The sequence below is a fragment of the Bos indicus genome, chromosome 13, assembly GCF_029378745.1.
Source record: "Bos indicus isolate NIAB-ARS_2022 breed Sahiwal x Tharparkar chromosome 13, NIAB-ARS_B.indTharparkar_mat_pri_1.0, whole genome shotgun sequence".
In the NCBI taxonomy this organism is placed as follows: Eukaryota; Metazoa; Chordata; class Mammalia; order Artiodactyla; family Bovidae; genus Bos; species Bos indicus.
Genome location: NC_091772.1, coordinates 29460051 through 29474264, shown reverse-complemented (window position 1 = coordinate 29474264; position 14214 = coordinate 29460051). Strand labels below are relative to the sequence as shown.

General features: G+C 41.7%; 1 long non-coding RNA gene across 1 annotated transcript in view; it reads right to left on the bottom strand.

The window, feature by feature from the left end:
- Nucleotides 1–408: 408 nt before the first annotated feature.
- The window catches only part of LOC139186459 (uncharacterized), a 56736-nt gene continuing 42930 nt past the window's right edge, over nt 409–14214 (bottom strand). Inside the window, exon 3 of the long non-coding RNA XR_011570020.1 lies at nt 409–1283. This is a non-coding gene — a long non-coding RNA (uncharacterized lncRNA). The remainder of the gene's footprint in view (nt 1284–14214) is intronic.

Sequence of the window (14214 nt, the reverse complement as noted above, 5' to 3'; positions counted from 1 at the left end):
TTCAGTTGTCAGGATGTACGAGAAGAAGGGGATTCCATGGGCATGGGGAATGGCTTCTCTTTGGTTTAGATTTGGGGAGCTAACATTTACAGAGTACTTGCTGTATGCCAGCCATTCTTCTAAGTGCTTTACGCAGAATATTCCATCGTTACCTGGTTACAATGAGGGGATTATTCTTATGATTCCCATTTTACAGAGGAGAACATTGATGCTCAGAGAGGGTAAGATGCTTGCCCTAGTTCACAGAGGGAGGAAGTGACCCAGGATTAAAGCCCAGTTCTGTTTGATTCCAAAGTCTATGCTCTGAATTATAACATGCTTCCACTGCTTATTATTATTATTATTTGTGTGGTGTTTGAGGATTTACAAGTAAGTATTCTTATGTGATCTCACTTGATTTGCAGTTAATTAAAATTTTATGTGTGCATGTATGTGTACATAATTATATATAAATGTGTCTGTGTATATAATAATAGTTATTTTTATTAATTTGCTTAACATTGTTTTCTCTTAGTTTCATAGTGTACAACACTATGGAAAGAGATGCTTCCTACTTTGCATCCAGCTGATGACAAGGCTTTGTGAACAACAGTGTGGGATTGCTTTGAGATCTTATGATTAGAAGTGCCACAGGATTGCCCAGATTTTTCATTACCTAGTAATTTTGTTGTGACATGTTTCTCCTCAGCAGATGATGAATGAGCTTCTTTTATTACAGCCTTGCCTGGAGGCAAAAATATTTCCTTTTTGGATGCACTGATCCCCATCACTTAAGCTGTCTTGGTAGAGGCAACAAATAATACTCTTTTTTAAAAAAAAAAAAAAGAGCTCAGCTTCAGAACATAATCATAGCTGAGAAATGAGTCCCTTTATTTGTCTTTAGTTTCCTGGGGTTTAGACAGGAGGGTGAGTCATTTAAATTTGAAACAACATCTGGTCTGAGCAGGACAGCTCAAGATAGGGAGGCCAAGTGAACTAATTAAAAAGGAAAGGTTTTCGTTTGTGTAAATAGATGTGTGCACATCTGTATTTATTAAGTGGTACCAGTTAGTCCTCAACCTTTCGTGGTAGTCTCTTCCCTCATCCAGGATGGTGACAACAATCCCAAACTTGGAATGTGCCTTATAATTGCTGCTATCTTCTGATTATAATTTTTTTCTTTCGTAGTGGTCTTGAAGTAGAAAAGTCTTGTAAATGGGTTGGATTGTAGAGTCAATGGAAGAGTAGGATGTTGACTTTTTCCGCCAAGAAGTACTGCGTTTTTACTCTGTGCCAGGACAGCCCTAGTGGTAGAAACCAAGAGAGGTTAAGATACAGTCTGTGAAGCTGCTTACATTCTAGTGGGAGGAGATACAGTTGGGTAAACAGGCAGGTGAACAGGCAGTATTAGAGCAGTATGAGAAGGCTAACAGGTCAACACTGGATGCCACAGGAACACATGGAAGAGACTCTCATTTTAGCCTTGGGAAGACAAGGGGGGATGGAATATATGGAGGAGAAGGCTTTCTACTTTGTTCTTTTATCACTGCACATCAGACTCAACTCTGCCCCCTTCCTAGATGAATGGTGCTGTGTTTCTTTTCTTTCCCTCTCCTTTAACAAAGCTGGCAGTATAAGAAACACACAGCTCCCACTTGAAGCAACTAAGGGATTCTTTTTCTGTTTGTTTGTTTGCCATGTTATGAGGTCTATGGGATCTTAGTTCCCACGCCAGGAATTCAACCTAAGCCCCAGATATTGGAAATTTGGAGTTTTATTAAAACCACTGGACCACAGGGGTATTCCCAACTAAGGGCTTCAGAATAGTTTGGTAGTGTCAGAAAGCCTTTCTATAGCAGTAGTAGGTTTTCATCTAGTTTTTACTTCAACAAAGGAGCCATCCTGACAGGGGAAGAGAAAGTAAATGTGGTTCAGGAAATCATTCCTGGGTATTTTAATTAAAAGTTGGTTTTACAAAAGGGAAGGGAGACAGAGCCCATACTGGAGCTGCTAACTGCACTGCTTTTTGTAACAGCCTAGCTTTACTACTAGACAGAGAAGTGGTAACCGAGACATGCCCAGGACCCAAGTGGTGATCTGGTCGAGGTCTCGAAGGCTCAGGCTCAACTGCTCCCACGTTGTTCTGCAACAATCACTACCATCCTTCTCCAGAACCTTTTTCATCTTTTCCAGCTCAAATTCTGGATCCATAAAACACTGACTCCCCAGTGGCCCCATGAGCCCCTCTTCCTACTCCCTAGCAACTACCGTATGAATTTTAGGATAGATTTTTCTATTTTTAAAAAAAATATTGGGATTTTGATAGGGATTGCATTGAATATATTGATCACTTTGGATAGTATTTATGTTTTAAAAATATTAGGTCTTCTAATCCATGAATGTAGTTTGTCTTTCCATTTATTTGTGCCTTCTTTAATTTCTTTCAGCAATGTTGTGTAGTTTTCAGTATGCAAGTCTTTTGCCTTCCGGGTTATGTTTATCCCTAAGTATTTTGTTCTTTTTGAATTGTTTTCTGAATTTCCTTTTCTCATTGTTCATTGTTGGTGTATAGAAATGCAACTGGTGAATTTTGTACATAGGTGTTTTATCTTGTGATTTAGCTGAATACATTTATTAGTTTAAATAGTTGTGTGTATACCTGTGGAATCTTATGATTTATACATATGAGATCATTATAATCTGTGAACAGAGATCATTTTACTTCTTCCTTTCCAATTTGGATGTATTTTATTTCTTTTTCTGTCTAATTGATCTGACTGGAAGTTTCAATCAGTTCAGTTCATCTCAGTTCAGTCACTCAGTCTTGTCCGACTCTCTACGACCCCATGATCTGCAGCATGTCAGGCCTCCCTGTCCATCACCAACTCCCGGAGTCCACCCAAACCCATGTCATTCAAGTTGGTGATGCCATCCAACCATCTCATCCTCTGTTGTCCCCTTCTCCTTCTGCACTCAATCTTTCCCAGTGTCAGGGTCTTTTCCAATGAGTCAGCCCTTTGCATCAGGTGGCCAAAGTATTGGAGTTTCAGCTTCAGCATCAGTCCTTCCAATGAACACCCAGGACTGATCTCCTTTAGAATGGACTGGTTGGATCTCCTTGCAGTCCAAGGGACTTCCAAGTCCAAGGGACTTTCCAACACCACAGTTCAATACTATTCAATAATACTGTGTTCAACAGAAGTGGCAAAAGTGAATATTCTTGTCTTGTTCTGGATCTTACAATATAAACTTCCAGCCTTCCACTACTGAGTATGATGCTACCATTGAGTATAATGTGGGTTTTTCCTATATGGCCTTTATTATATGAAGTAATTTCCTTCTATTCCTAGTTTGTTGAGTACTTTTATCATGAAACGGTATTAAATTTTCTCAACACTTTTTCTGCATTAATTGATATGATCATATTCCACCCCTTCATTCTGTTAATATGTTGTTATACTGATTGATTTTTTTTTTTTTTTTTGTATTTTGAACCATCCTTGCATTCTAGGAATAAATGGTATAATTTCACTTGGTAATGGTATAATCCTTTTAATATGTTGTGGAATTCTGTTTGCTAGAATTTTGTTGAGGATTTTTGCATCACTAATCATCAGGGATATTGGTCTCTAGTTTTCTTTTCTTGTAGTATCTTTGAATTGGTTATTGTTGTTCAGTCACTAAGTCATGTCCGACTCTTTGCAAACCCATGGACTGTAGTACGCCAGGTCCCTTTATCCTCCCACTATCTCGCAGAGTTTGCTCAAATTCATGTCCATTGAGTCAGTGAATTGGACATCAGGAAGAGAATTATCTCACATTATAGAATGAGCTAGGAAGTGTTCCTCTGTCTTCAGTTTTTGGGAAGATTCTGAGAAGGATTGGTGTTAACTCTTTACATGTTTGGTAAAATTCACCGGTGAATCTACCCAAGGCTTTTCATTGTTAGGAAGTTTTTGGTTTCTGATTCAATCTCCTTACTAGTAATAGATCTATTCAGATTTTCTATTTCTTCATGATTTGGCCCGGGTGAAGAGGAGCCACTTTGATAACATGATTTAATTATGGTAATTGAAATCATGATTACCACTTTTTGAGCACTATTAATAGTTTAAGTGAAGTGAAGTCGCTCAGTCGTGTCTGACTCTTTGCGACCCCATAGACTGTAGCCTACCACGCTCCTCTATCCATGGGATTTTCCAGGCAAGAGTACTGGAGTGGATTGCCATTTCCTTCTCCAGAGGACCTTCCCGACCCAGGGATCAAACCCGGGTATCCTGCATTGTAGGCAGATGCTTTACCGTCTGAGCCATTAATAGTATTAAAAGCCATTAGTAGTTTAGGGTGGTGCTAAATGCTTTCCATGGATTAACTCATTTGATCCTTCTAATCCTTCTATAGTGTTAGTTCCTGATAATCCCAATCATTCCTCTGATCAAAACCCTTCCTCATTCCCTCAGGATAAAAATCAGCTCTTAACAGTGGCCCATAGGTCCTTAACAAAGTGTCTCATTACCTCTCTCAACTCACCTCCTGCTGTTTTTCCTGATGGGAAAACTAGGACTCAGTAGAGTCAGGCAAATGGTCCATTTCCTCTCTAAAGGTAACCTTTCCAGCAGGCTGGGAAGCTCAGCTTAACCAGTTAAAGCATGACTTTCTTGGGCTGTGCAGAACTCATGCTGCCAATAACTGGTCTGGGCTCCATGCCCATCCTTTCTCTTTTCTTGGCACAGTCTAAGACCTGGGATAGTTTAATTAGCTGGGTTTCAGCTTCCGTGGTTAGAATCAGATTCCAGCCATGCTCTCTTGAAGCTACATCAAGGCTATGTTAATTGTTATTTGGTGTTGGAGAGATTCCTGGATACCTGACAGCAGAAAAACTCTTGGAGGTATTCACCTCCATAGGCAACTGATCTCATTCAAAAAATTGATTTTAGTTTTAGTGTCTTAAAGTTGCCTTGAAGCCAAACCTTGGGAATACCTTCTATTGAGGGCAGTGTTATTTAGAATCATACTGTAAACTTGTGTGTCACACAAGTTTATCATACTGTGAATAGAATCACCCTCACCCCACCCTAACTCTGCATCCTCTTTATTTAAGCATTATTAGGGACAACTTTGCTAGGCTGCATTTCTGCTTCCTAGTAAAAACCAGTATTTTTGCAATTTCTTTAGAATGAAATTTTCCCTTTTCCCCTATGGATCCTAATAGAAAAGAACAGAATTCTAGGCTACCTGTTAAAAAAAAAAAACAACGAAAAAACCCTATTAAGGAAACTCTCTGCTACTCAGATGATGTGACATAAAAACAATTCTAATAGAAAGCAACTTACAGACTCATGCAATCAAATGTCAGTTTTCTAGTTCCCTTTCACGCTCCTAGTGAAGTGAAAGTCGCTCAGTCATGTCCGACTCTTTGTGACCCCATGAACTATACAGTCCATGGAATTCTCCGAGCCAGAATACTGGAGTGGGTTGCCTTTCCCTTCTCCAGGGGGTCTTCCCAACCCAAGGATCAAGCCCAGGTCTCCTGCATGGCAGGTGGATTCTTTACCAGCTGAGCCACCAGGGAAACCCAAGAATACTGGATTGGATAGCCTATGCCTTCTCCAGAGGATCTTCCTGACCCAGGAATTGAACCAGGGTCTCCTGCATTGCAGGTGGATTCTTTACCAGTTGAGCTATTAGAGACGCCTAACAAAATAACAAACCATCACCTCACCCCAACCCCATGCCAAAACCAACAAAGAAATCTTAATAAGCTGGTGGGAATATCATCCCATTCACTTTAAGCCCTGACAACTTCCCATGCTAGGTTTCTACTTTCAAACGATGTTAAACATACTGGCACGACAGTGCATGATATACCCAGTGTACTCAGACAGGAATTTTCCAACCCAGATATTCAGTTGCATCCCAACTGGAAAAGAGAGACACAGCTTCCTGGATTCTCTTAGAGTGAAATAAAATAAACAGTCCTCATAAAAGCATGCACTTTTATAATGAACAACTTTGACTACTGTAGACCTTCTGTAAAATACTACAGGGGATGACAAAAAAGCAAAATTTTCAGACAGTTTAGAGCAGAGTGGAATAATATTTTAAAGTCAGAAATAAAAGCTTAGTGTATAATTTCATCAACATTGAAAGCATCATTTTCAAATGAGGTTACTCCTGCATTTACAATTCAGGTAAGAATAGTAAATATAGTCTAAGTAGACTGTGATACGGTGGAGGGAGAGGTACAAAAGGAAGAGGTCAGCCTATATTTGAGCTGCACCTATTTCCAGCTCGTCAGAAAGAACCTGGCAATCTGCCCATGACCGAGCTGACCCTTTGCCCTCCTTTTCATGGGTGCTTAATAAAAGAGCAGTTTACTTTGTTCATAAGCAATGACCTAGGAGTGTCTAATCAAAGATCCGCCAAGGGGATTCCAATTTTTTGACAAGACCCATTTCCTCAAAATACCTGTTTTTGTAGAGTTGGGATTTCCATTCTCTTGATTATATAACATGCGGTTGTACTTTAGTTGAAAAAAAAAAATCTGCTATTTCACTCGCTGAGAACACTGGAAACTTTAAGATTTCTGACCCTGCAGGAACCATAGAGACTAGCTGAATGAATGTGCTATATCAATCATAGGAAGTTAGAGGGGTTTTTTCCCCAGCCAAGGACATGTGTTAACCTGGTCTGAACAGCCTTTACTTTTGCACTCACACTTCCTCTGTTCCAAAGAAAACAGATCTCATCACGTTAAAACTTTTTCCACTGTGAGGCCAACACACTTACTTTTGTAATTCCGCATCAGGGGATGTGAGAGTTGGGAAATTTGAGGTGATTAGACGAAGAGAGAGTCTTCGCAAAGGGCACAGGACCTGCTACGGGAAGTGTTCATGATTTTGTTGTGTGAAGCTGGTTTGTGGGTCTCCCACATTCAGTTAAGTGGAAAATTACAGCCCAGGCAACTGTCAGAACCTATCTACATAGGCACGATTCGGTTGTCCAAGCACGAGAGGAACTTCCCCTCAAATGGACCACCTGCCAGAGGAAAGTCAGTTTCTGCAGCCTGAAGCATCAGATTTCAAAAAACTGTGTCGCACATTGCTTATCACTCATAGTAATTACAGCAATTTCAAAATAATAAACTTACTTTTAAAGCTTAAATATATTTATATAAGACAACACAGTCTTAGGCTTCCCTGGTGGCTCAGTGGTAAAGAGTCCCCCTGCCAATGCAGGAGACACAGGTTCACTCTGTGGTCTGGGGAAGATCCCACACGCTGTGGAGCAACTGAGGCTGTGTGCCACAACTTTTGAGCCTGTGCTCGAGAGAGCCTGGGAGCCGCAACAAGAGAGCAGCCCCCACTTGCCACAGCTAGAGAAAAGCCCGTGCAGCAGCGATGACCCAGCACAGCCAAAAATAATAAATCAATGAATAAAAGACAACACAGTCTTATAAAAAGCTCAAATATGATAAATATGTACACTTGTAATTAGAGCCAATTTAAAGTTATCTCTTTTAAACAATCACATACAGTCTAGTAATCTTCACCAAAGCCACTAAGGATACACAATGGGGAAATGATAGTCTCTTCAATAAATGGTGCTGGGAAAATTGGACATCCACGTGCAAAAGAATGAAACTGAACCCTTGTCTTATACCAAACACAAAAATCAACCCCAAGTGGGTTAAAGACTTAAACATAAGACCTGAAACCTCAAATCTCCTGAAAGAAAACCGAGGGAAGAAACCCTTGATATGGACCTCAGCAATGAGCTTTTAGTTGACATCAAAAGTACAGGCAACAAAAATAAAAATAAACAAGTGGGACTATATCAAACCAAAAAGCTTATGCACAGCAAAGGAAACAATCAACAAAACTAAAAGGCAGCCTACAGACTCGGAGAAAAAATTTGCAAATCATATATCTCATAAAAGGCTAATATTCAAAATATATAAGGAACTCATCAATTCAACAGCAAAAAAAAAAAAAAACAAATAACCCAATTAAAAGATGGGCAAAGCCCCTGAACAGACATTTCACCAAGGAAGACACACAAATGACCAATGGATACATGAAAAGATGTTTAAACTTACTACTAATAAAGGAAATGCAAACCAGAAACACCGTAAGATATCACTTCACACATGTTAGGATGGCTAACAGAAAGAGACAGTTTCCCTGATTTTGAGGCTGTAAGAGATTCCCTAGCTCTTGTCTTTTTACGTGGTAGCCCTTTGGCATGAATAAAATGATATCTACGAAGGCAACAATATTATAATGGCAAAACCAGCAAGCCACGAAAATGGAGTGCAGAGCCCATTTAGATGTGGGTCCAGGGCCACCTGGAGTTTAGGATCCAGGATATGATAAATGAGTTGGACTTCTGAACTGGCCACATTCTCATACTTTGTTTTACAAAGGCAAAGATGCTAGTCAGTCAAGGACCTTGAATACCATTTGTTTCGCATGTGAAAAATGAATTACTCTCTTAGACTAATAAATCCTCTAATTGAGATTTAGCTAGCCTTGTTTGAAACATTTGCTGTGGTTGTCTCTGGATGTAGATTCCTGAATAGGGTCGTTCAGATGTTAAGCTCTTGAGTGTGGCCTTCGAAACTTTGTTTGCCCTCAAGAGGGAACACAAGGAAAAATGTGCTGGAATTTGGCTTTGGACGTTATTGCCTGGATGGGACGCTGATGCTGCTGTAGCCATCCTGTAAATGGGGGAGGACACACCTGTAGATAAAAGCAAACAACCTAGAGATGGTAGAGCAGGAAGAAAGAACCTGGGTCCCCGCAGAGACCATGGCACCACTTCAAGTGCAACTCACTGTCCATGGGGTATGCCAAAGTAGTGAAAAATAATTGCACGTGTTTTAACAAAGGTGGACCCAGACTCACCTATCCCGGGGAAACTTCCAGATAGTCTCCAGTCATCTCAAACTCAATGTATGCAAAGACAAACTAACTTTCCCCCAAACCTTCTCTTCCATGTATCACTTAGGATGCTTTTAGCTGCAAGAAATAAAAAAACTTTAATTTAGACTCTATGTAAATAAATTACCTCACTTATAAACAAGCCCCACGGTCGGGTGGTTTTGGAATGGGTTGAGTCAGCAGTTCAGTGCAGCCATGGAACATCTAGCATCTTCCATCTTTCTGCTTAGCCAGCCCTGACCTTGGCTCACCTCTGCGTGTTTCCCTTGGTGGTGACAAAATGGCTCCCATAGCCGCTGGGTGCCTCCTCCCTCCCGCTAGGATCCCCACACACTGGACGATTCCTCCTCATATTATTATTGCTCTGCCTTCTCTGTCCTCCTTTCCTTTTCTGACACCATCCCCAAAACTTAGTTTCACGTTTGTGCCTTCTTGTCTTTCCTGGCACTCAGTGTTTCCCTGGATTAAAGCACTGTAATCTGTACCATATCTGTTCGAATGTCTGGCTGTCCTGATGGACTCTGAGGAGCTTGAGAGCAGGCACTGTATCATTTTTTCTGTTCATCTATCATGGGCAGTGCCTAGAACCATGTTGGACATGCTGAAGATACCTAACAAATGTTTACTGAGTAAATTAAAGGATGAATCAATAAAATCAAAATCAGCAGAGAGGATTACTATATACAAGTCTTCTCAGAGTTTTCTCATTTCATCTTTGTTTCTTCTTAGAGTTTTCTCATTTCATCTTGCCAATATCTTTGTGACCCATCCCTTGTTTTAGAAATGAATGGAAATAATTTAAGACCACACCGAGAATAGGGGCCAAGATATTTTTTTCTCTTTGAAGGATGAACTGTTTCTTGCTCAGTTTTGAGACACAAAAAGCCAGAAAAACTGATTTTCAAGTGACCTCAGCCAGAGGAAGCACTTTCCTATCAACTGTCCTTCTAGCCTGTTTTCTGGACCCCTCAATGAACTTTCCACATGGCGAAGAACTAGCCTCTTTATCCTTCTGTTTCCCTGTTTGCAAAATGAGGATAATGAGAGCTTTTATGATTCTAGTGCTGTTTTGGGAAGAATGACTATTTATACAGAACTTTAAGAAGCACAGGAGAAAATAGAGAATATTAATAGCATAAATGATACCATTAAAATGGGAAGGAAACAAAGAGATGCATTCACTTCATTACTCTCTGTGACTTTAATAGCATGTGGACAAGTATGTAGATAATTTTGTTCACATTATTAAGACCCTGAGCTGTATTAATGACACTGCCAAGAATGGCTTACATTTTTCCCCCCACAATTCTGACTTTACAATGCTCCTGGCTAAAAGGAAAAAAGGTGTTTTTTTCCCTGATTTGCAAAGAACTCAATACCAAAAAGATATTTTTAGCTAATCTGATTTAAGCACAAAGCATATGATTTTGCACTTAACTAGTTACCTTCTAAATCTGAGATAAAAGTCAAAGATGTACATATTATTATCAAGTTTGAGGGTGTTTATGGAGAAAAGGGCTTCACTGGTAACTCAGCTGGTAAAGAATCCGCCTGCAATGCAGGAGGCCCCAGTTCAATTACTGGGTCAGGAAGATCTCCTAGAGAAGGGATAGTCTACCCATTCCAGTGTTCTTGGGCTTCCCTGGTAGCTCAGATGGTAAAGAATCTGCCTGCAATGTGGGAGACCTAGGTTCGATCCCTGGGTTGGGAAGATCCCCTGGAGGAGGGCATGGCAACCCATTCCAGTATTCTTGCCTGGAGAATCCCCATGGACAGGGGAGCCTGGCGGGCTACAGTCCATGGTATCACAGTCTAGCAACTATGCACAGTGCAGCACATGGGGAAAAAAAGTAATTTAACAAGGAAAAAAATCATTTCAAATGAAAAGTTCCTCAGGTTATTTCTTCTGCGCTTTCTGTAGTTGTTGTAAAGACTAACTTGGGAGTGTAAAAGTTTTCATTCATTCCTGAGTTCAACAAACTTTAGTAGGGACCCATTACGTGCAATGTTAGTGGCTGAATTTGCCACAAAGAACCAAGCACTCATTTTGCCTTGAAGTTGCTTGCTATTAGTTAGGACAGGAGTCAGGCAAACAAACAACAAACAATAAAACCCAAAACAAACAAGCAAACAAAAAACAGCTGCAAAATGAGGTCATCAATGACAAAAGGACATTAACATTGATCCATTTCTATGGCTTATTGTTCAAAACTGTGACTCTACGTGCTCAGTCGTGTCTGACTCTTTGCAACCCCATGGACTATAGCCTGCCAGGCTCCTCTGTCCATGGAACTCTCCAGCCAAGAACACTTGAGTGGATAGCTATTCCCTTCTCCAGGGAATCTTCTAGACCCAAGGATAGAACCAGGGTCTCTTGCATCGCATGCAGATTTTTTACCATCTGAGCCACCAGGGAAGCCCAGTTACTAAAAACGTTTATACAGTTATGCACTTTTTTCTTCCCCATCCAATGAAATTGCCATAAACCCAAATGACTGTATATCAGTTTCTCATAATTATAATCTCAAACTTTTCCCATTTTGCTGTCTCCTCTCTCCCCGTTTCCACAGCATCCTTTATTGTTCTTGTTTCCTTTCCTCCTAACTCCTACATATGTTTCAGCATTTCTATTGATATAGGGGCCTCTGTCTCTAAGGTGCCTTCCAATTGTACTAGGGACTCTGTCAGTTCTGGAAACAAACTGAGTAAGACTTCTTCCTTCTCCTAAGGAGGCTGCAGTCTGCCTGACAGACAGAAATATCCATAAAAGTATGGGTGCCATGGTAGGCATATGGAGTATAAGCAGGTGGGCAGTGAATCAATGCTACATGAACACAGGGTCTCAAAGCTGGAAGGTGTTCGCCAGGTAAGCAAGGCAGACAAAAGCAGCAGGCAGCCAAGAGCCTCAGTTCAATTGACTTAAATAGGAAGGAAATGAAACAAACAAGAGAGAGGGTTGAAATGAATGTTTCCATTTGTTGGTCATTTGTGTTCTGCTTTTCTTTCAACTCGCCTGGGAACGCATGTCAGCAGCCTCAGGAGCCCAACCCAGGCTGTGAACTTCAGATGAAAGCTTTGCACTCCTCTGTTTCCCAGGGACCAGCCTGCTGGTACCTCCTGCAGATGGGGACCCCGGGCCGGGCATCTAGGGCATCCCTGCCTCCCACCACCAGAAGAATGCTCTGCTGTCTTGCGATAAGACATGTTGCTGGCTGGCCCATAAGGTATTTTCCTGGGCATGGAAGCACAAGCCCAGGCCCATCTCCTAAATGCCTCTGACTTCAGGCCTTTGAATCAGATATTCTCACCCCAGGCTAGTTTCAAAATCCACGTTTGCTTCAGGTATTCATTAGCCAGTCGTTACAGCCAGTATTTCACTTAGAATTTCTGTACTTCCCATGCTTGTGTGTGGCACCATCTTTGCTGTGTGACCATCGATTATAATTCATTGCCCCCAGAGGGCAGAAGTGAAGCTCCTTTTCTCAGTTCCAAATGCTCACTGTTGAATGACCTACTGGATTGTTTATTCCTGTCTGAGGGAGCTTCCAATGTGGCTCGTTTGCAGGACGCAGATCCAAGGTTGACTAGCTCTCTCCATTGTCTTTTTGGATCAAGGAAGAGCTCTCTGAGGAGCAATCCTTCATGAATTAACCGCTAAGTTTCACAGTAGTAGAACTGCTTCACATAGACAGTACCCAAACCAGACCTAATTGCCATGAGTTTGAAACAGGAGAGAGGGGGCAAGGCACAATCTTTGAAAGAATGACATAGCTTGAGGGCAAAACATAAACTGTTTAGAGCTAAATGGATCCAAGATGGCAGACAAGTCAACTTGACTAGGCCTTGATTCTCAGGATACTTGCTCATTATATCACACCAGCAAGCTAAACGACACACCCAGAGGTGCCATGACAGTTCCAAGGTTGACCATCAAAGACCAAAAAGTGGGCGGTGGTCCAATCCCTGGAAATCACTGCCCCTTTCCCCAAATAGTTGTAATAATCCTCCCACTCATGAGCCTATGAAATTACTCAGCCCATAAAACCTAACCCTGCTACATTTTGAGGCTGCCGTCCCTTCTGTGATGCCCCACACTGTCTGTGGAGTGTGTTACGGATTTTGTGCTCATTACAAGCAATTTTCAGTGAGTGAAAAGGTGTTCTCTGGGGAAGAATGGCTAAAAAAGAAATGGATGGAGTGTTTCCTGGAGACAGCAGCTATGATGGAATTGACTGGAAGGATGTGAACTAAGGATGTGCCAGAGCACCGTGACTACCCAGCCTGCACAGTGGGGACCTCTGAGTTCCTTTTGATTCCATTGGGGGTAGCATTACTCTCCTGGACTCAACCTTGTCCTGATACCCAGTGTGACTTGTTCTTGCTCAAAAGAGATTCCTCTCAGACCACTGAGTCATTTAAAGCTTAATTTAGACCGTGTGTGTGCTCGGTTGCTCAGTCGTGCCTGACTCTTTTGCGACCACATGGACTGTATCCTGCCAGGCTCCTCTGTCCATGGGATTTCTCAAGTAAGAACACTGGAGAGGGTTGCCATTGCCTCCTCCAGGGGATCTTCCTGAGCCAGGGGTTGAACCTGTATCTCCTGCCTTGGCAGGCAGATTCTTTACCTCTGAGCCACCTGGGAAGCCAATGTAGACCATGGCTGGTATTAAATTGGAGGAAGAAATGGCAACCCACTATTCTTGCCTGGAGAATTTTATGGACAGAGGAGCCTGGTGGGCTACAGTACATGCGGTCACAAAGAGTCAGACATGAGTGAGCGACTAACACTTTCATTTTCACTTTGGTATTAAATAGGTTACCCTGGCGGTTCAGTGGTAAAATGAATCGGTCATACATACACGTATCAGTTCAGTTCAGTTGCTCAGCCGTGTCTGACTCTTTGCGACTCCATGGACTGCAGCACGCCAGGCCTCCCTGTCCATCACCAACTCCCAGAGTTTACTCACACTCATGTCCATTGAGTTGGTGATGCCATCCAACCATCTCATCCTCTGTCGTCCCCTTCTCCTCTCACCTTCAATCTTTCCCAGCATCAGGGTCTTTTCAAATGAGTCAGCTCTTCACATCAGGTGGCCAAAGTATTGGAGTTTCAGCTTCAACGTCATTCTTTCCTATGAATATTCAGGACTAATTTCCTTTAGGATGGACTGGTTGGATCTCCTTGTAGTCCAAGGGACTCTCAAGAGTCTTCTCCAACACCACACTTCAAAAGCATCAATTCTTCAGCGCTCAGCCTTCTTCACAGTCCAACTCTCACATCCATACATGACCA